General features: G+C 40.5%; 1 protein-coding gene across 3 annotated transcripts in view; it reads right to left on the bottom strand.

The window, feature by feature from the left end:
- Window positions 1-14042, bottom strand: part of peli1b (pellino E3 ubiquitin protein ligase 1b) — a 32082-nt gene extending 18040 nt beyond the window's left edge. Inside the window, exon 1 of one of the 3 annotated variants that reach the window (XM_068326684.1) lies at window positions 13664-14042. The gene's annotated coding sequence lies outside the window, so the exon portion shown is untranslated. Of the gene's footprint in view, window positions 1-365; window positions 432-4815; window positions 4916-13663 lie in introns of those variants that run through there. The other 2 variants (XM_068326685.1, XM_068326686.1) reach the window with 2 other exon arrangements.
- Window positions 14043-20718: the final 6676 nt, after the last annotated feature.

Genomic DNA, 20718 nt, shown 5'->3' with positions numbered 1-20718 from the left:
TAATGTTCCCAGACACAACGTATGATGTTCCAGAGACAGCTTCAATAGCAAACAGTTAAAGTGTTAATGTCACAGAACATTCAACTGCCATTTAAGCAAAGCACAAAAAGAGCTTTGTCTTATTATAACAAGGCTGCAAAGCAATTTATACAACTTTTAAAGGTACAAACAAGTGAAATAATTGCCTGATCTGCTTGCACTTCTATTACTCATTTTGTTAAACAAAAAAGTTCCAAAGACAAGCTAACTCTAGCCCTAACCCAGTTTTAAATATTTAAAAATCTTAAAACGTACACCAGAAACAAGATATATTTGCAAAAAAACTTCCATATAAACTGGATTGACACTAATTTAACCAAACTTACTTGGATGTAAGGAAATAAATAGAGCTTAAAACAACAGCAACAACAACAGCAGGAGATTGAAGAACGTCGCCTCAAAAACTGGAGCAAACAAGGAAAAGCTGTGCTTAACATGAGGCATTTGTTTCGGGTTTGATTAGACAGAAAAGAACAGCGGGACCTCCTACACAGTGTTCTTCCATTACCGGATAGTGGTGATGATATCATCCTTATAATGCAAGTCATCAGATAAAAAAATAATAACAGATGTCTGCACGGGCTCACGGAGAATGACATGTTGCTGGTTTTCTGGACATGTGGAGCCATTTATTACCAAGTGCACCTGTAGCTGCGATGCGTAAACACAATGAACTGGATTTGATTTTCAAAGCAAACTGGTATAAATAATTCTTAAATAGTTTAAGTTACAATCAAGCTTGTGTTTTATCGTATTTCTTTTCCTGGAAGGGATTTGTTTTTTCTTAGCTCTTGTTTCTGCAGATGCAACAGCTTCCTCTAGGATGTGTTCAGAAATGTGCCGACTCTGTCCTGTTCTCGTTTGGGACACCCAAAACAGCGACTGACATTCCGCTTACCTGAGTGAAACTAGTCAGACAGTTGATGTGACGGATGTGCGGGTGTCAAGAGAAGTCAAAAATTAGATCATCACGCTTTGCGGCCACTGTGATCTTCATCAAAATGCTTCATCAAGAAGGTCATCAGTTACTTAATCTTCCAAGTTTCACTGACTCACACCACATCCTCCAACACTCAGGCTTTTACACCTTTTATGTTCCCTATGAGTGAACTGCGAGGGAGAGGCTTTGAGCTCTCCAGATGTTCCATGATGAGGAACAGAAACACAATTTTCTTCAAAAGATTACAGCAACAATTTTCCAAAAACTGTCTTTCCCTCCCATTCCCTCCTCACCGGTCTTTTTATCTTTGCATCCCTTGTGACGAATGATGGACGGTAGATGGGATGAGGTGACTTGCAAGGGTTAGAACTTCGTGTGTGTGTGTGTGTGTGTGTGTGTGTGTGTGTGTGTGTGTGTGTGTGTGTGTGAGTGTGTGTGTGTGTGAGTTTGAATGTGTGTGCGCACAACACCAACACATTCATATAGTGTTTGCATACCTTTCTTCCACCTCACACTCCGTTTATAGATGCAGAAATCCAGTCACAATCTTTGCATAGATTTTTCCCCCCATGAATTACATTTAATTGGCTGTTTGCTCATGCAGCCCCGGACTCAGGCGTATTATAAAGTTTAGCTACGGCTGACCTTTTGTCTGATCAGGGCCTGTTTGTTGAGAGCTGGGGATGACGTGCTAGAAAGATTAATTTGTGATGAGAAAGGAACAAGTGCACACCAGGAAGTTAGTTATTGGCTAAGTCAAGGACATGGTTTACAGTTGTGGAAACTCACAGAGGCAATAAAGGTACAGAGCGTTCGAGGAATCACACGCGATTAACGAATTCCGCGACAGAGCGACAAATACTTATCTTATTATTTAGTGTCTCTTGAAATAATCACTTTAAATAAATAGAAATATTGTCCACATTTTCAATAATAGATATTGATTCTTCAGTTGTTTATGAAGTGAATATGGGAAAGCAAACTGATTCCAGCTTCTTAAATGCGGACAGTTTTTGATTGCTGATAGTGAAAAAGACGTATTTTCTGATACTTCACAGATTAATTGACCAGTCAAATCATAACAAACAGTATTAGTCATTGACACCCTCTGACTTCCATGAAAGTGCATCTCTAGAGAGACCGGGGGTGTGAAGATGCTTTAATGGTAAAAGTAGTGGTTTATGGTAATATCAACTCCTACACCTTGACTTCCTATGATCGGATTGGGTTTCTAATTCTATCTTAGTTTAAAACATTAATAAAAACAATGGTCATTTAAAAAAAAAAAGATTTTCTTGTCGATGAAACGATGTTCCCAAAAAAAGCAAGTTAAACGAGGACCTTGTATCCTCCATCTTATTCTTGTCACAAACAATCTCTGTTTTTTTTTTGACAGTCTCCAGTGCAGATGTCTTATCTTTTCTTGCCTGCAGATGTGTATTTTTGTAAATTCGGTTTTAAATAACCAGCACCAGAAATGTTCTTCCACAGAAATACATAAACAGAACACTTATTAGAACCATGCCTCTGCAAAATGACGATAAATAAATGAATTGAATGGTTGCTTCCATTAGGGGTGATATCGCTCTTCTCCACGGGTCCCCCTCCAGAGACCGGGCCCCTAAAAGCTTTCTTCTTTTATATGTGCTCAGCTATTCTGCCTCCAAAACTGTCTTTGTCAAATTCCCACCTTGAGAGGAACTCTAACCCACTTAACCCACGTCTTGTTTGGAAAGCAGCCGGATTCTTTCAGTTCAGTGGAAGAGAAAAGGCAAATCCACGTGCTTAAACTCCCGACCTGGAGGAAGGAGTCCTCAAGGAAATGGGATGATTACTGCAACAGTCCGACCCCCGATGTAACTGCTGTAAAAAGGTCTCCCGGGAGGCATAATTGAAAGTTAAGTGTCATTTTTGTCCAGGAAAAGTACAGCTGTGCTTTTCCATTATAACAATATACAATCCCAGAAACACAAATGTTTATATTCAATTTTAATTACAATAATGTGTTATACCCAAGCAACGCTCTTTAAACACATTTTTTATTAAGCTAATCTCATTAACAGATGGGCGTAATGAGAAAATATCAAATCATTTGTAAATAACAAGAATCTTTACATTCGTTGTAATTTAAAGGTCATGAACTGTTTTTACGACATTTAATCATGAGGTGTAAAGCTGCAGGCCTAAACAAATTTATGACATACATCTAGAAAACTCCTAAAAAGCAGCTGGATGTCAGAAGAATTTATTTCTGAGAGGACTTCCGTGTGTGTGTGTGTGTGTGTGTGTGTGTGTGTGTGTGTGTGTGTGTGTGTGAGGGGGGCGGGGGTGTTTCTGAAAGTCCTGAAAAGGTTTTGCAGATCATCAGACTGAACCGTGGCGACCGAGAGAGCAGGCGGCTGGATGGGGATGCAGCCTTTTGTTCAGTTTTTGACCGTCTGACGTAGACTGAAGACTTACAGATTAAATACTTAAAAAGTCAACGTTAGTTACGGGCTTTCAAAAGGAACGAATGAAAGACTGCAGACAACTCCTTGCATTGCTTGTTTTTTGCAAAGAGCGACTAAACAGAAGGATGAAGCATCACATCACACACATTTCTAGTAAAAAAACAAAAACAAACGACGTATTCTTTACAATTCCACAGTAAATTTGTAATGTGCATCAGTAGATGCATTTGTCAGGCAGCTGGATCTGGCCTACGCTGTGTGGAGTCGCATGGCCAGCGGTGAGGGATTAGTTTGCACACCGTGAAGATTAGGAGCTCGATGTCTCAGAAACTGATCTGTCCAGTGGATATTGGAGGAACACCACATTCCCTTCTGTCTTCTGAGTCTTATCCTTCTTTGAACTTGTTTGTTCAATTAAAGTGAAAGGACTTCATTGACATGGCAGAACTTGTGATGAAAGGCAAAAAGAAGGGAAGCACAGCATCCGAGTCATCTCTGATGCACACACATGAACAAATGCGTTCATGTGTGTGCAGGTATAAATGCATTTATTGTGAACAGAGGGGTTCCACTTGAGGTCCTTGCTGGAGGTAATAATAAGAACCCCCGCCCCTTACTTATGCACAGATTACAACCAAACAGATTTGAACATAACAAATGTGCATGTTGCTATCAATTCAATGAGTGTTTGATGGTTTGATGTTTGCGGCCATGTGACTAACGATTCTGCAATGGGATGCGATCACGCTTTTCTTCCATTAGCACACCACATCACACTAAAACCCCAATCTACTGCCTCAAAATAAACCCAGCACATAAACCGTTTCCTTCCAGAGGAACTATAAAACCGACAGAGGACTTCATGACAGGAAAAATCACTGCTGTAAAAAAAATTAATGTAGCATGAATTACATCTCCCTTAGCTGGGTTGTGTGTGTGCGGACTGATAAGACGGTCTTATCAATACAAAGCAGAGATTGGATTCCTATCCCTGACACAAGTTTCTGGGTAGCAGTTTAGACAACAGGGACCAATTAATATAGTATCATGTGATCATAGGGTGCATGGTTTATATACCTGTTGTTATTTACATATTAATAATTTTTTTTTTCCTGTTAAGTGTCAGGAAATGGTGAAAGGTAACATCAACGTCTTGTTTCCTGTCTGTGAACCCAGAGATTAACCCAGAGTTTACAAAACACAAAAACGGACCGCTTCTAGTGAAATAATTCAAAGAAAAAGTTTGAGTTTGTTACCAAATCTTTATCCGTCTAATTCTGTTACGTCTGCCTGCTTCACGAAAGCTGAGCAGCTTTGCTGTTTTGTCTTAGATGAAAGAGTTTGTATGATGCCATAATTGTAAGTGTGAATAAACAGCAGACTTACTCTGTGATGGCCAAGTTGCTGGTGCGCAGCACACATGCTCCCTAACATGACGAATGAAAGATCAAATTGTTTCGGCCCGTTTTACGGAAACATATCATCCACACTCTGTGGGCTCCACACCAGAGAGCTTTATATATCAGTGCAAGTTGTGTTGTGTTACCAACACAACACAACTCAGACTACACATGGCCACCAAAGTTGGCAATATTAACCCATGGCAGGCTATTTTCATAGCTGTGACTATGACAGAAAAAGGAGTAGTTGGTAACAAGGCAGAGGAGAGTAATCCACTTGGGCCCTATGCCAAACACTTGACCTGAGGAAGCGTTGCCACAACAATGCTCACACTCATCAGCTATAAACAGCAAGGCATGAAATATGTGGAGCGGGTCAGGAAAAGGACTTGAACATTAGAAACAAGGTGAGGAATGTAAACCCGAGCTGTGTTGTTGAAAGCAGACGCGAACATAGTGAAGATGGCGTCAAACGCTATCGAGCACCCGTGCTTGACGAACGCGACACATGCTGAAATGTCCTGCAAACGTCTCCTGGGTCACTGAAATACAGACTCACACCGGCTTCAATCAAATAACACAACAGAGACAAATAAAGACTTATGGCTTCAAAAGGATGCCGGGCGCTCACAAGCGCAGGCGAAACTGCGCCATTCACAACTCCTAAAATAAAAAAGAATCAGGTGGGAGACGGATCCTTCGGCACCAAACTCGTGCTGAGAATTAAATGAGCCCAATCAAAACAAACTACTGGTTGCTCCGCAGCTCTCCAAGAAACTGGCATCTTCCAAGGAATGCAGGATGTAGGACCACTCCCGGCGAAGCGGGGCCCTCGGTTTGAGGCCCTGGACGGCTGGATGGTGTGCATGGAGACAGACTGTCTGGAGCTGAACGGACTGAAACACCCGTCAGGTAGATATTCCAGCGTGAAGAGGTGAGTGTGACTCACAACAAATGTGTCACACCGTTTCCAAGTTTCCTTCTCCCCGCTGTTCAATAAATGTAAGGAAGGGAATCAACACGATTATGCTTCCCGTTTTGTGTGGTTTGTGTCAGTTGTTTTCCTGTGGATAATCTTCAAAATTAGCTCATGTCTGATTCAGAACATCTTCAGTACAAGACAATTTGAAAAATAAGGGTGTGCAGAGTTTGTCTTGATCAATTAATTGTTCACCTTTGAGCCCTTTTGTGAGTTTTATGATTTAAATTAATGCCATCCTGACCTCCACAAGAGAAAAACTAATGGGATGGCGCCGCCAAAATAACTGAACACCATCATGACACTGTTCTTCCACACAAGGTGAGTCACCTTTTCTCTCATTTTGGTTCAATCGTTCTAACATCAAGAATTGTAAAACTTTTTCTTAGTTCATTTGGTGAGTGGCAGGCCGTCTGTTGTCCCACGAGCGGCACTGGGAGGAGGCAAACTGATGACAGAAAGTGGTGGAAGAAATAAGAGGGCCAGTGTTCGAATTACAGTCCCATCAATTATTCAGCTGGTAGAACACAGACCAGCATATGCACATACAACAAACACACTGCTGGTGACGAGACACAGACTCACGCAAAGTCTTGCACATACATACAACCATCATGCAGACGTGCAAGTGTGTGCATGTGAGATACACACACGTGCATGTGGCACTGCATGTGGCAGTGGACATGCAAATGGTGACATGTGAGCAGCATCCTGATAATGCAGGACGACCTTCCTGGAAGCATGGCGCACCATGCAGAACAGCGTGTGTGGGGATGTGTGTGTGAATGTGTGTGTGTGTGAATATGGAAATATGGAGCTTGTTGAACTGTTGTTAATCATTTGAACGTACTGTATATTGATGATATTTATAAACTTTAGCTTTAGAATGCTGTAGAATTTAAAATTAATTGCTGAAAGGCATCATTGAGCTCAACTTGTCATTGTAAGGCACATGTGTCAAACTCAAGGCTCGGGGGCCAAATATGGCCCGCCACGTCATTTTATGTGGCCTGCGAGAGGATAAAAGGTCAGTGTGTCTAAAATAGGTCAAAAGTGTGCTTTGAGCAAAAGTACATTTCCCACAATGCAGTAACTAAGCTCATTTTAACATTGATAAAAACATTTCAAAGTTAATGTCCTACCTTGTGTTTGATGTTATTTTTCTTTATTCATTGGATAGTTTGATCCTTGATTGATGGAGTCATTTGTGTTTCACAACCTGACAAATTAAAAGGATTTATGTTGTAACAGATTTTTTTTTGTGCAACTGTAATGTAACTTGAATAACTAATAAATTCAGTTATTTAACACTAAGGAGGAGTAACATTTATTTTACATTACATTGAGTTACATTTTGGCCCCGTCCACACGATGACGGATTTTTTTTAAAAACGGAACTTTTTAAAAACGCATTGAAAACGATTCGCGTCCACACGACAGCGTTTTAAAAATAATGTCCGTCCACACATAAACGCACCAGTGCGTTTTCGAAGACAGCTATAAGTGTGCCAAACCATGTGGTGGCAGTATTGAGTCAAATTTAATCCAATAAGAATCCTCCGTGTTTTGTTGTCACAACACACGGGCCCATAAATATAACTTCACAGCGGTTTTTCTTCGCAGGCAAGACGTCAGCGTTTTTAAAAAGTCGCGGATACACCGTCCACACGACAACGCAGACCCAGCGTTTTTAAATAAATCCACCTCGGCCAGCGTTTTTAAAAAGTTGCATTTTCGTTCCAGATATCTGCGTTGTCGTGTGGACGGGAGGCGTAAACGCAACAAAAAAGTTGTGTTTTTAAAATATCCGTTATCGTGTGGACGGGGCCTTAGTTACATGTGGCTCTTTGAAGACAGCCATTATACTGATGTGGCCCTCGGTGAAAAGTAGTTTGACACCCCTGTTCTAAAGGCTAACAGCTGGGTTGCACTAGGAGCTAGTGTGACTAAGCCACTGTGGCTCATTGTAAAAGAATTGAGCAAGCCACCAAAAGCCACACTCTGTGTCCAAGACAGTGGCGCAGTGCGCGGACAACCAACGCTCGTTGGGGCGGGGGCATTGGGGGAATACCAAACACAGGGGTGATCCGGGGCCCTACCCCAGAAAATGTTTTAGAAAATGGGGGGTTTTTTTGCTGCATTCTGGTGCATTCTGAGGGCAAAATCTTCTGTTCAGTTTACCTACAAAATTACACTAAGTCAACAGTTCAAGCTTAACTATCTTTATTTCTATCCTACTTTATGCAGGTATAAATGTGAGATTCCACATTTGAAAACTTGCATTCACTATGAAGATACAGACATATAAAATATTACTCAATGTTTACTTGTAAGTTTCACTTAGACCACAAGACATTTTAAGTTTGACTTAGACACTTTGATTTTAATAACTTTGATTCTTGGTATTAATCAGTGTTTACTTGTAAGTTTTACTTGGACCAGAAGAGATTTTAACTTTGACCACCACCACCAACGCCATTCGTATGCCATAGTTTAGTTGTTTTTTTTTTAAATTTAATAACATGATTTTTCATTTAAATTTAAAAAGGCATGAAAAATAGCAAGCGAGGTGAATATACATTTACATGCATCACTGGTTATTCCTGACGGTCATAGGGATCAAAAGTCTAAGACTACAAAATATGATAATATCTTTCATTTACCTTCTCATCGGTCTGTCAACACTCCTACCCTCTCTCAGCATTTACCATTTGTTGTTCAATTAGAATTTTAACACAAACTCTACTATATAACACTGGATTCTTAATTTTTTCGATCGATCGTCCTCGCCTTGTTGTACACCAATTCACGGGTTTAGCTTGTAAAAATACAATCTTTGTTTTTCATTGGACGAGAGGAGATCATGACCCGAGTGAATATTTAATGATCGGGGGCATTCGGGTCACTTCGGCTATTTCCGTCGGCCACTATTTCCGTCGGCATGCTTCGGCTATTTCCGTCGGCCACTATTTCCATCAGTATGCTTCTGCTATTTCCATCGGCATGCTTCGGCTACGAAAATAGTGGCGAGAGAAAAAGTTTGTTATCGCTCAGGGATTTTCACGAGTCCAAAAAAGTTTTGGTTTTTTTCCCCTTTTTTTCCTAAAAATAAGAATGCCACCATGGCTACACAGGCTAAAAACCTTGTAGCCAATCTGGAATTTACTTCGCCTATGGCGACGTGGCAAATGGCTAGCGCAAGCCCAGAACAGTGCACAGGACAGGGGAACGGGATATACACACAGAGTCATAGCACTTACAGCGCCAAGAAAACATCACAACTTCAATGTCAGAGACGTTTGCATGCTTGGGAATAAATGGTGCTTTCATTCACCATCTGCTCCCCTTTGGGTCTTTGTGGAGTTCATCTGAATTGATTCAAACATGAACAGTCTCTGTGGCTTTAATTGTGCTGCACAGGGTCATAGTTTATCGTTTGCGTCCTGTACAGCTGAATAAGACAAGGTGGTTGTTAGCGCTGCTAGCATTCATGCTTCTGTGACGTTAGCTTGGATTTAGCATTTTGTCTTTTAAAATTTAAAGCCTTACAAAATTATTTCTGGGTTTGAACTCAACGTACAATCAATCACTTTATCGTATGACCAATTCTACAAGGAGAAGATAAAGATGGTATCTTGAAAGTTATACAAGCATGACCCCCCCACCCTGCCCTCATCTTTAAAGTTTTATGGGTGGATCGAGTTGCCTCTCGGCTTTTTCTTGCAGAAGTGTAGGAATCTGAGGGAAAACGGCAGTCGCAGATGTGTTTTAGAGAACGATGAAAAAGTAAGAATCAGCTGGAATAGCTCAGGTGGCCATAATTCATACTGATGTTGAATTAAACATTAATCTATGGATCATTTTCTAAATTGCATTATTTAGTCCATCAAGTTGGAACTTTAGATTTTCCAGTGGTAGCAACTTAATCTGTCAAATAACTATTGTATAAAACTGAAAGAATCATCGCACTGGAAATGAGAGAAAGAAAAAAAAGTTGAAAAGGATATGGAGAAAAAAGAGGTGTCTCTTTCATTCTCTTGTTGGAGCAACAGAGGTTAAAAGATGTGATGTGTGTGATACGTAGTGAAAATTTCCTCTGTTCAATCCTTTAATTGCAATGAATAAATCAGGTATGTAAAGTTACTGGTTCTTCGCGCTGACATGTTTCAGTTTCACTTGTGTCAGTTCATCCCTGAAATTAAAATATTTTCCCTGAACTCTGCCAACATTTACCAAAACAAATGGATTCTATTCATGAGGTCAGTTGGCTCATATTAAAAGTCCAGTGGCCAAATAGGACAGCAAACTTTCCTTCAGCTGAAAATAAAACAGAATCCCCCTTCCTGGGTGTTAAGTGAGAGAGAAGCAAAGAGAGGGAGGAGGCAAGTACAAACAACTTGAGAAATATGTGGAAACATTCAGATAACATTTTCGTAATCGCCAAAGGATAATGCAAAGGCTAAAGGGTTCATAACTTGAACTCTATGAATCTATTTGTATTTTTAATTTAACAGAAAATCTATTTCTCAGCAAAGTAAAATTATGTTACAGTTTCTTTTGAGACCTTTCACCCTTGATTCCTGCCACTTTTCCTTCTTTTTAGCCACAGGTAACATGACGAAAAATATTTTCTCTGTCTCATTTTCTCTAATCTCACAGGCTATAATCAAACTTCCAAAGATTGCCAGAGGGACTTCATGGACCAAATGTGTGTATTTTGCTGAAAGAAAGTCACCAATGGAACTGAAGGGCAAAAAACAGCAAACCAAACATATGGAAAAAATAATTGATAATAATCCAGACAAGAAGAGAGTTGTAAAGACCACGCACTGCCTCAAGCGATACAACGGAAAAATGATGGTGGTTTAATGCCACCTCACTTTTCCTTCCCCACCTTGCAGGAACAAGGCTATAAAACGTGCCCACTGCCTGACCCACTTTCCATGACAGACGTTATTTCCCTTCACAGACTTTAGCCTGTTAACTAGCCCAGCAGAGACTAAGCCCGACCTGGGGGGAGAATGCCAAGCACTTCACACACAGTGGGGGGGAAAGCTTCCGCTCAGATTATACCTGTGGATCCCTGCTGAGCCCGGTGGGCCTCCCTGATGGACAGCTCCATCGCTCCATTGGCCAAAAACATAAACGCTTTGCCTGACAAGAGGCTCCTCTCAGGACAAAAGTACTTTACACAGGTTTGAATCAAAATGCTGACCTGCATGTTGTCAGTAGGTTGGTTTGACTCATTGAAAACTAAAATGTTAATATTCCAACAGCTGGTGAGTAAACATGCAATAAAGATTTCCACACCTATCTCAGTCTGCAGAGCACAGCATGCACCATAACACAGTTAAAATGTTTGCTTCCCTTTAATTGTCATTTGTTGCCTGAGCTGAACTTCTACCCCTTGAATCGAACACTGCAGATGCATGATTGCTCCTGCACATATACGTCTTGATTCATGCACGGAAGGGAAATTTAAATGGGTTTTATGGTCTTATTAGGAGTTTGCAATAAGTAGAGAGGCAGTATGTCACTCACTCTGCACAACCCAATGAAAAGCACAGACTGTGACGCATTCAGAAGCCTGATTTACATGGTTGCTACATCCCAAAAGTGAAGCCAGCGTGACTGAAAAATGAATGACGCATCAGAAAACAAAATAGCCCACCATGCTAGCAGTCCACTTCATCAGATTTAGCTGCAAGACGTGGATCATCCTTACGTGGCTGCCTAGACCGGCCAAGATACCATCACCAAAACAGCAACAAACTTCAATGAAAAAAAGTCTCACGACGAGAAAAGCATCAGATGTCAAGAGAACATCTTGAAGAACTGGTTCTTGTCTCCTTCACTGGTAAATAAACAATGCCTATTTATTTACCCCAAACATATTGTTTCTACTGTTGCCATTAGTGTGAAAAGTTGAACGTCCCATTAACAAGAGCAAGACTGTGCAAAATAAGAATTTTATAAACACACTGTGCACACCACATATCATAGGTTTATTGTTATAAACATGCCTACTGGATCAGTGCAAAATCAGAACCAGTTGCACTTGAATAAGATCATGTAAAAATCATGTGAAAACTGTCAAAGGAATTGATCAAATTCAAGTCATGGAGTTGTTTCCTCCTGGATAACATTGAAGCTGGAGCTGGGAGGCCCTTCTGTGTCCCTGCAGACCAGGTTACTAAGGATACGGGCAGCACTGAGCCTCCATTAAGACATCGGAGCTCCTGTCTGGTCTGACACCATCGTGTCTGGTTTCCTCCCTGAAATTGAGACTCCTCTAAACTGCGATGGAGAACAAACACACACACACACACACACACACACACACACACACACACACAGGAAGGCAACACACCCAAACATAAACCTGTGTGTGTAACAATTACATTCTCCACTGTGAGGCCAGACCACTGTCACGCTGGAGCATAAGACCAGTACAGGACTGTAGAAATGCTCAATGATGTTGCACAAAAATTGCAATGATAAAGATTCTTCAGTCAGCGCTGTTTTAACAGGTATTGCAACCTGACTCTCATAGGGCTCTCTACACCAGGTCTGACCCAGTGATATGAATCTAATATGACACAAAAAAGTCTAGATTTCCAGTAATATTTGGAATATGTTGATGAATGCAAGTTAGAGATGAAGTTGCAACACAAACATACCTCCAACATTCCAGTTTCTGCACGACTTAGCTCCACTTTTTATGTTTTCAACTGTCAGTAATGATTTCCTTTTTAAAGAATGAACACCAAATAGAGAAGAAGAGAAAACACAGATCAAAAGTGTTGTCATTGTCTTTGTTTCAGTCTAAACTGGCTGATTCAAAAGTTTCAGCCCATTCAAAACTAATCGTAAAGGCTGCCACCATTAGCCAGCATTTCAAAAACTTCAGTTTCCTGATTAATCATCACACCGACAAGATAACAATGGAAACAATGCCTTCGGCATACAGCTGGAGCACATGGAGTAAATGCATGTCTGCCTTTTAACGTAACATTTACATCATGGGGAAGGGAAATCAGCGAGATCACTATCAGCAAAACCAAACTTATCGCATCACCGCTTGCCAGCAAAGAGTTAGACAGAGAAAGACATGAGTGTGGGAGAGGGAAAGAATAAGCGAGTGGGGATGCATAGAGGCAGGATGAGATGTAAGATAGAGAGAGAAAGGAAGGGAGGGAAGTCATTAACTGGCAATCAAGCTTTAGTAACGGCGAGAGTCCGTGCATTTGCTTAATGCCTTATCAGGCAATGTTCCCTTTCTCACTCATCCCACCCCGTGACAGGTCAGTATGCGGACTGGAAGTGATGTAAACTAATACCTCCACGCCCCCCCCCCCTCAAAAAAAAAAAAACACAAAAAAAAAAACCACACACACACAGATACACACACACACACACACACACACACACACACACAGATACACACATACAAAGATACAGTCAGTGGCCACCAGGAGCTTAACCTTTACAGAGCTTCAGATTTCCACCGAGATACGGTCAGGGTCAAAACAGGTGCATGTGTGTGTGTGTGTGTGTGTGTGTGTGTGTGTGTGTGTGTGTGTGTGTGTGTGTGTGTGTGTGAGTGTGTGTGTGTGTGCGTGCGTGTGCGTGTGTGCAGCAGTCACAATAAAAACGCGTGTTGATTTCAATGCAACGTTTATGGAGTTTGACTTGCATGAGACACAATATCAATAAATCCTTTGGTGAAAATGAACGCAGAAGAAACTGACCAGGCTGCTAACGCTGAACTATTATCTATCGTATGATTTTAAAAAAATAAAAAAAATAAAAAAAAATTCAGCATTATCAATGTCGAGCAAAAATATGTACTCACTGTAATACAAAGGAAGGAGTCCTTGTGTTGTCTTTGGTGGGGGGCTGACGGAGCTGCTAGCTTTTCCTCACAACTGACGCCTGGCTTTCCCAACTTGCCGAGGCTAGCGAGCTAGCTTAACGTCCCACCGGTATAAATAAAGGAGATCCCGTTCTAATTTCTCTCCTCCAGCGAGAGGCTGGTTCACCACAGAGATGTAAAAACACGCCGCCTAATAAAGGACAGCGTGGCTTCGCCTTATTTCTCCTCCTCGTCTTCGTATCTGCGAGTTCGGACGCTTAAAGAAAGACAAAAATATCCACGGTGTTTAATTGTAGGTAACAGCCTCTCAGCGGTAATCTGTCCTTTGTTGAGAGCATCTGAACGTAAACACTGAGCGTATCTGTTCAACCCGTTCTCGTGAGCGTGCGCTGCGAGAGGAGGAGACTCGCGCTTCCGCGAGGGATTGTGGGACTTGTAGTTTTAAGACGCTCAACTTACTGTCACTGAAAACACAGACAATTGGTTGTGTTCAATCAGAATAGTCTCATCAATGTTTAATGCAGAAGTTTTGCAAATAAAATATGAAATTCATACTTGTATATTTTCCCACTGTGGGACGGATGAAAGATTATCTTATCTTACTAAAAGTCTAATTAAGTTGATGTTTTATCATTGTATTAAATGAGTTATTTATTCCTTTTCAGAATGCTATGTTGTGATCATTGTCTCCCAGGACTGAACTAGCATGCTTATTGTGTTAATTTTCTGACAATGCTGATTGATTGGAAATTTAAGATACACACATAATTCTCAATTTGACTTACGAATATTCAAAGATACGAACATTCAAAGAAACGAACAAATGCGTGCCGACATATGATACTATTGTCCTGCAGTTCCTCTTTCTGCCACGACCCCCACCGAGCAACAGCGCTGCGTTCCCACAGCTCCGACACTCATCTCCCCATCTCTTTGTTGTTTGTTGTTTCCGTATGACACTGTGTTTCAGTATGACACAGCAGGTAAACATGTCCTCACCTTGAACACCTGTCAGACCTTCAGCTGCTCCTCTTCTTCAGGGCCTCCACATTAAACTTTGATGCGAATGTGCAAGAATCAGGTGCCGCAGACACAAATCATGCTTCCTCTTCCTCACATGCCTCTTCATGCTTGTCATCACTCAAAACAACTGACATAACATTGGTACTTAAATGTTCAAATCAGGTGGACCCAACCAAGAAGATTTAGAGAGGTTTTCTGTCTGCATTTGTCAAATTCATATTTCCAGAAATATTTAGAACAGAGAGTGTCTTTTTCTTTCTTTTTTTGGCAACTTCCTCTTTCAAGCTCATGGACATATGTTGGAAAATCCCCCATTTTTCCATTTTATAAGCATATCCAAATCTAATGTTGAACACAAAGCAGCTTTAATAAATCATTTAAACCCATAGTTTTAGCTCAGAAGTCCATCCACCCACTTAAGTATTTATTAAATTAACATGTTAACAAAAACAAAGCCTTAATAACAGAGTTGGCATAAAATGTATAGGATAAAAGCTTAAACTCATCAGCAATCATAGGAACAATAGCTATAAAATATAACCTTAAAAATGGTTTTTTTAAAAAGTCTCTTTAAATTATTAAATAAACTTTAAATTATTCCTAACAGAAGACGTTTGTCTCAAGAGGCTAATCAATTCCAATCCACCTGCATGTGTTTCCTGAACAACCAGTTTCACCAGAAGTCCTGCAGCTTGTGAGTGTGTGTGTGTGTGTGTGTGTGTGTGTGTGTGTGTGTGTGTGTGTGTGTGTGTGTGTGTGTGTGTGTGTGTGTGTGTGTGTGTGTGTGTGTGTGTGTGTGTGTGAGAGAGAGAGAGAGAGAGAGAGAGAGAGAGAGAGAGAGAGAGAGAGAGAGAGAGAGAGAGAGATGGTGTGATTGTGTGCATATGTGTGTATATATTTAAAAAGGTGGGAAACAAATCCTTCAATCTGTGAAAGAGTGCAGAATCAGGTGAGGCCAAGAGAGTAAGTTCCTTGAAGGCAACACATTCTCACACAGACGTACTGTAGGTGAGCTGCTGAGATGCTGTAAAACTCTTCCGTTTGCTAATAAAATCCTCACCTGCTGCTCGACTGAAGGCCAGAAGTGAGTAGTGAGTGTTTTTCAATGAGCTGCAGAAACTGGAAGAAGACGTGTGTTTTAGAGTTTGACTTAAGAAACATAAGAAGCCATGTGTGCTTGCACACACACACACACACACACACACACACACACACACGCACGCACACACACACACACAGACAGACACACCTTACATAATCTTTGCACACATTTTAATCTGTTTGAGTGCCTCTGTTTACTTTGCTATGGTTACAGCACCAACACCTCGCCTGGACATTTCCAGGACTGGAGGCGGCAGACACACCTTCCTTTGACTGAATGGGTGAGGGCGCTGCAGCCAGCACACCTCAACCCTGATGGATGTTTTGACAAGTGCTTTTCTTTCAAAGAGCCAATGTGCTGCACTTCTGCACAAAACATAGGGTCAAAACATCTTGAGAGACTCACAGAGTTTGGTGTGATTACATCCACTGTAGTCATCACACTGTAGAAAGAGAAAGCCTTTCTTGAGTTTAGAGCATCGTATCTGTTGCAGGTTTTTAAATATCTATCATGATGATGCGATACTTGCAACTTAAAAAGGGGCACGAAATGCATGACAGCTATATGAGGAGATATAAAAAAGTAGGATGCATTAAAAAACATTGACAAAGCAATGAGATGATGGCTGCAAAGTAGGAATAGGCCAAAAGTACCTGTAAAACCTAGAACGTAGAACAATATGTTAAATGCATTTTAAATGTAATTTCCTTTTCTGTTTGTTTTTACTGGTGATTTGTGTTTTCAAGCACCCAATACAATAAAATTACAATAAAAGCAATAAAGAACTTTATTTTTCAAACAACAGCAACAACAAAAAAAACCCGTTTGTATTAAATGTTCTAATATTAAGTTAATTTCAGGATTCATTACAAAATGTTTTCTGAGGTGAGTAATAGAAAATAAGAAATTGAGAGATGCACATAAACATGCATTGTCACCAAATTAAACAATGGCAGTTAACACAATAATACAAGTGGGAACAAGTTTAGAAGGTTCATCATAAACTGTTTACCATTTAGTGTCATCATGTTTAATTCCCGCATCCAGACTTCTTGACAATCTCAAGAACCTGAGGAGGAGTGTGAGCTGAAAAAATCTGCACCGAAGCTAAAAATGACCATTAAAACGTTGAAATCGATTAACATGTGATTTTCAAAACATAACAAACATAACATCCCGACTTGTATTCCAATTTTGGCATCATACTCCTCCCTTACAGCAACATAAACAGTTTGGGTTTTTTTGCCCTGACTTACTTCACTTGATGGACTCGATGCTGACAGCGGACAAAATGTGTGTGTGGGATTGCACCAAGGACATACTGTTCTCAGCGAGCATTTTATCCTTTGTTGTTGTTGTGAGATAAGACCAAAACATAGCAACAGCTGGGCTGCGTTCAGTCGCACAAGGGAGTCAGTCGAGTTGCATGGACGGGACTTCGCTTCATGTGACAGGATTATGTGATAGAAACATGCTGTGCTCATGCGTAGCCAAATATTAAATAACACTACTGTCCCGTGTTTGAGTTGTCATGCTGCCATGGTGACAGTAACCATGCGCTGGATAATGTTTACAGAATGTTTAGCATATCACAAAGTAGGAACATAGTGTAACTGAACCAGACAAATCAAATGTCTCTTTCTCTCTCTCTCTCTCTCTACTCCTCATTCATTATGTGATTAACAAATGAAATTACTTGTAGTTTGAATGGAAGCTCTGTCGGACTGCCACTGTCCAGCGTCGCTCCATTTTCACACGGAAAGTATTATAATGCAGCAACACTTCCCTGCATGAGAATGTTTAAAGTTCAATTTGATGTGTATGTTCCAGTTTGTACTATACTATAATGCACTCCAGATGTTCCTTTGCAATAATCTAAACAGAAGGAAAAACAGTGACAGCGTTTCTTAATCTTTTATAATACCGTTTCAAGATACCAACACATCCCAAGACATACGGCTGACTTTTGGCACCCCTGAAAGCATCTCTTTTATGAACCGCTTATGAGGGGTTTGTAGACATGAACATGCCAAGACAAGAGGCGGAAGAACTGGCAGGGTGTTTTTCCATCTCAGCTGTTGGTAGCCCAGCTGGCTGTGCAGCAAAGAGGAGACCGAAGGCATCCAAAACTGTCCCAAAACTGCTGAATGAAGTCATTTCACTCAGGAAAAGAATGTTTATTTCAGTAGAATATATGTTTATGTACATTATATTACTTAAAAATATGTCTAATCACAACTGTGGAGCTAACACTCTTCATTACCCTCTGCAGAGAAAGATGCCTATGGGGTCCAGACACTGCAGCTACTGGTGGTGGTGGTGGTGGCTGATGATGCCTCAGAGATCTATTAAGATGATCAAACGATGAATGTGGTGAAAATGTAAAGATGTAGGTGTAATAAAGGTGGATGTGAGTGTCTAATAGAGGTAAGAATTAACACAGTGCTGAAACTTCCCAGTAAACTGTTGTTGCTTGCAAAATGTGGTCCACATTTCCCAAATTGAATTACACTGTTTACTCTAAATCCCTCAGTTAATTCAAACAGATAAAAACATGAACTCTGGTCACCAGGAGATCAAGAACCATCAGTTGGGGTGACAAATTTAAGAAGCACGGTAATTTATAACAGACTTTAGTCGTGGAGCACCAGAGAGAGAATGCAGCCACGCTGGCTGTAGCTAAGACTTAGCAGGAAACTAAGAAAGCTCTGGAACTGAATTGATTAAAATCATTAGTCTCAATAAGCACTAAGTTCTTCAAGAAAAAAATGCCGTATTTTTCTGTATTTTTTAATCTTTTTTTCTCTTGATTATTAACGCCCTTTTTAAAAAAAAATCTCATTCTTATTTCTCAATGATATTTGCTCTGTGAGCAAAACACCCCATTATTTGTAAGCAATCCATCACAGGAAATGTTCTTGTTCTTGTGTCCCAGTTGAAGGAATGAAATCATCACCCAGATATGAAACATCATAACTTTTCTTGCAGATGCATGTTCTACACTTTTCATTGAGTGCTCTTTGGTTATTCCCTCATTTTGAAGTCGGGTTATATTATATTTTATTAATGCAATGATGACATGATGCAAAGTGATAAGAAGAAATGCAGACCAGATGTAGATGATTGTAAAATGTTTCTGAACTCTCCTTTAAGTGTGAAAAGAGTCGCAACATTTGGATGAGTTTCATTACCTCTGCCATATCTGATCAGTCATTTTGCATTAAGACTCCCGTCGCTACATAGCACTGGAGCTTTTGTACATTCTGTCCATATTATGTCACAGCACATACTGTTGCATGTGCCGGGATCACATAGCATCATCCTACAAGACTCTGGTGTCATTGCATGTAATTACAGAGTGGATGACTGTAATTAAGGAGGGTGTTGTCTCCGAGCTGACCAAACGCTGTAATTGGCCGTGGATGGAGAAGCCGCCTCCAATTTCACATAAAACTAAATGAGCATTCTAAAAGCAGCTGGTCAGTAAAGTCATTATCTCTCACTATGAGGCGCATTGTGGCCTTTTCCATGACAACACACAGAGATGATCAAAGGTCGAATAGACAAAAATGGATGTAAGATTTTCACAACCGTAACCTCACATCTGAGGACACACACTTACAAATACCTGCAGACCTGTTCCTCTTGACATTCGTGTTTCAGATCAGTTGGGTTTAATGGACGGCACACATGGAATTGAAGTCAGTTACCAGTTTGAAACGTGTGTGTGTGTGTGTGTGTGTGTGTGTGTGTGTGTGTGTGTGTGTGTGTGTGTGTGTGTGTGTGTGTGTGTGATGCATGATACACGTCGACTCATATGCACACACCATAGCTACGCATCAATGGGATCCTTATTTGCAGCACTACGTTGTTGAAAAAACATGCAAATGAGTCATACAACCACACTGTAGATGGCACTGTAGGTTGTTTCTTTGCTGTAAATTCTGTCAAATCCATATTAATCCCCAAAGTAGTCATGGCAAATATGTTTTTTACTCCTGTGGGAGCAAGATTTGGTAAATGCTAAATGCTACGAGTTTGATCTGTTTCAGTCTATCCAGAAAACGGTTGACTTGTCATTCGCTTTAAAATATTGTCTTCAGTAGGTACCTTTGGGCTTGGGGCTTATATCATCAAATGTGTTAGATGTAAAGCGTAATCAAACACAAGCAGCTCGATCAGAAGCATTAAATATTTTATCAACCAAATGAGGAGGTTACAAGAAACAGACACGCAATGTTTGTTTTACTGAGGATATTAAGATCTTATCAATTCAATTTTAAACTGATGCTCAACTTGGCCTGGAAATGTTGCTTAATGTTTTTGTTTATACTGCAAATCATCATCAATTGCAATTGAAATAGTTCAACTTTCTTCTCCAGATGTATCTTTGTTTGCATTTGTTCAAATGTGGTTTTGATTGCTGAGCCAAAGGTTTTTTCTTTTCTGTATGACTCGAATTTAATTCTCAACAGACAATAAAGAGCAGTCACACACGCGCAAACTCATAAATGTAAATTATTTCTCTCATATAGAATGTGACCACAGACCACAGGGAAGCAATCCGACCCAGAAAACATTCAATTCACCTACAAGACAAACACACAGTGAGAGTTATATAAAAGGGTACACATGCACACGGAGACAGGCATGCACAAACACACGGAGTTCAAACAGTCAGACGAAGCTACAGAATCTGCTGAAGGCAGCGGGGTCATCCTCATCACTGTGGTAGAACGCAGCGGTGATGCAAGCCAGCATGATGTCATTGAATAAATCTGTCGTCCATTGCCTACAGGTGTTTATGTAACCAGAGGGATCGTGGGGTTTTTTAGTACTTTTGCTATTGAGCAAAATCTGGCACGGCTCTGAAATGCAGAACACACGCACAAGGAGAATGTCTCCAAAA

Source organism: Antennarius striatus, chromosome 11, assembly GCF_040054535.1.
Source record: "Antennarius striatus isolate MH-2024 chromosome 11, ASM4005453v1, whole genome shotgun sequence".
Taxonomy (NCBI): Eukaryota; Metazoa; Chordata; class Actinopteri; order Lophiiformes; family Antennariidae; genus Antennarius; species Antennarius striatus.
This window is presented reverse-complemented; position numbering and strand designations above follow the sequence as displayed.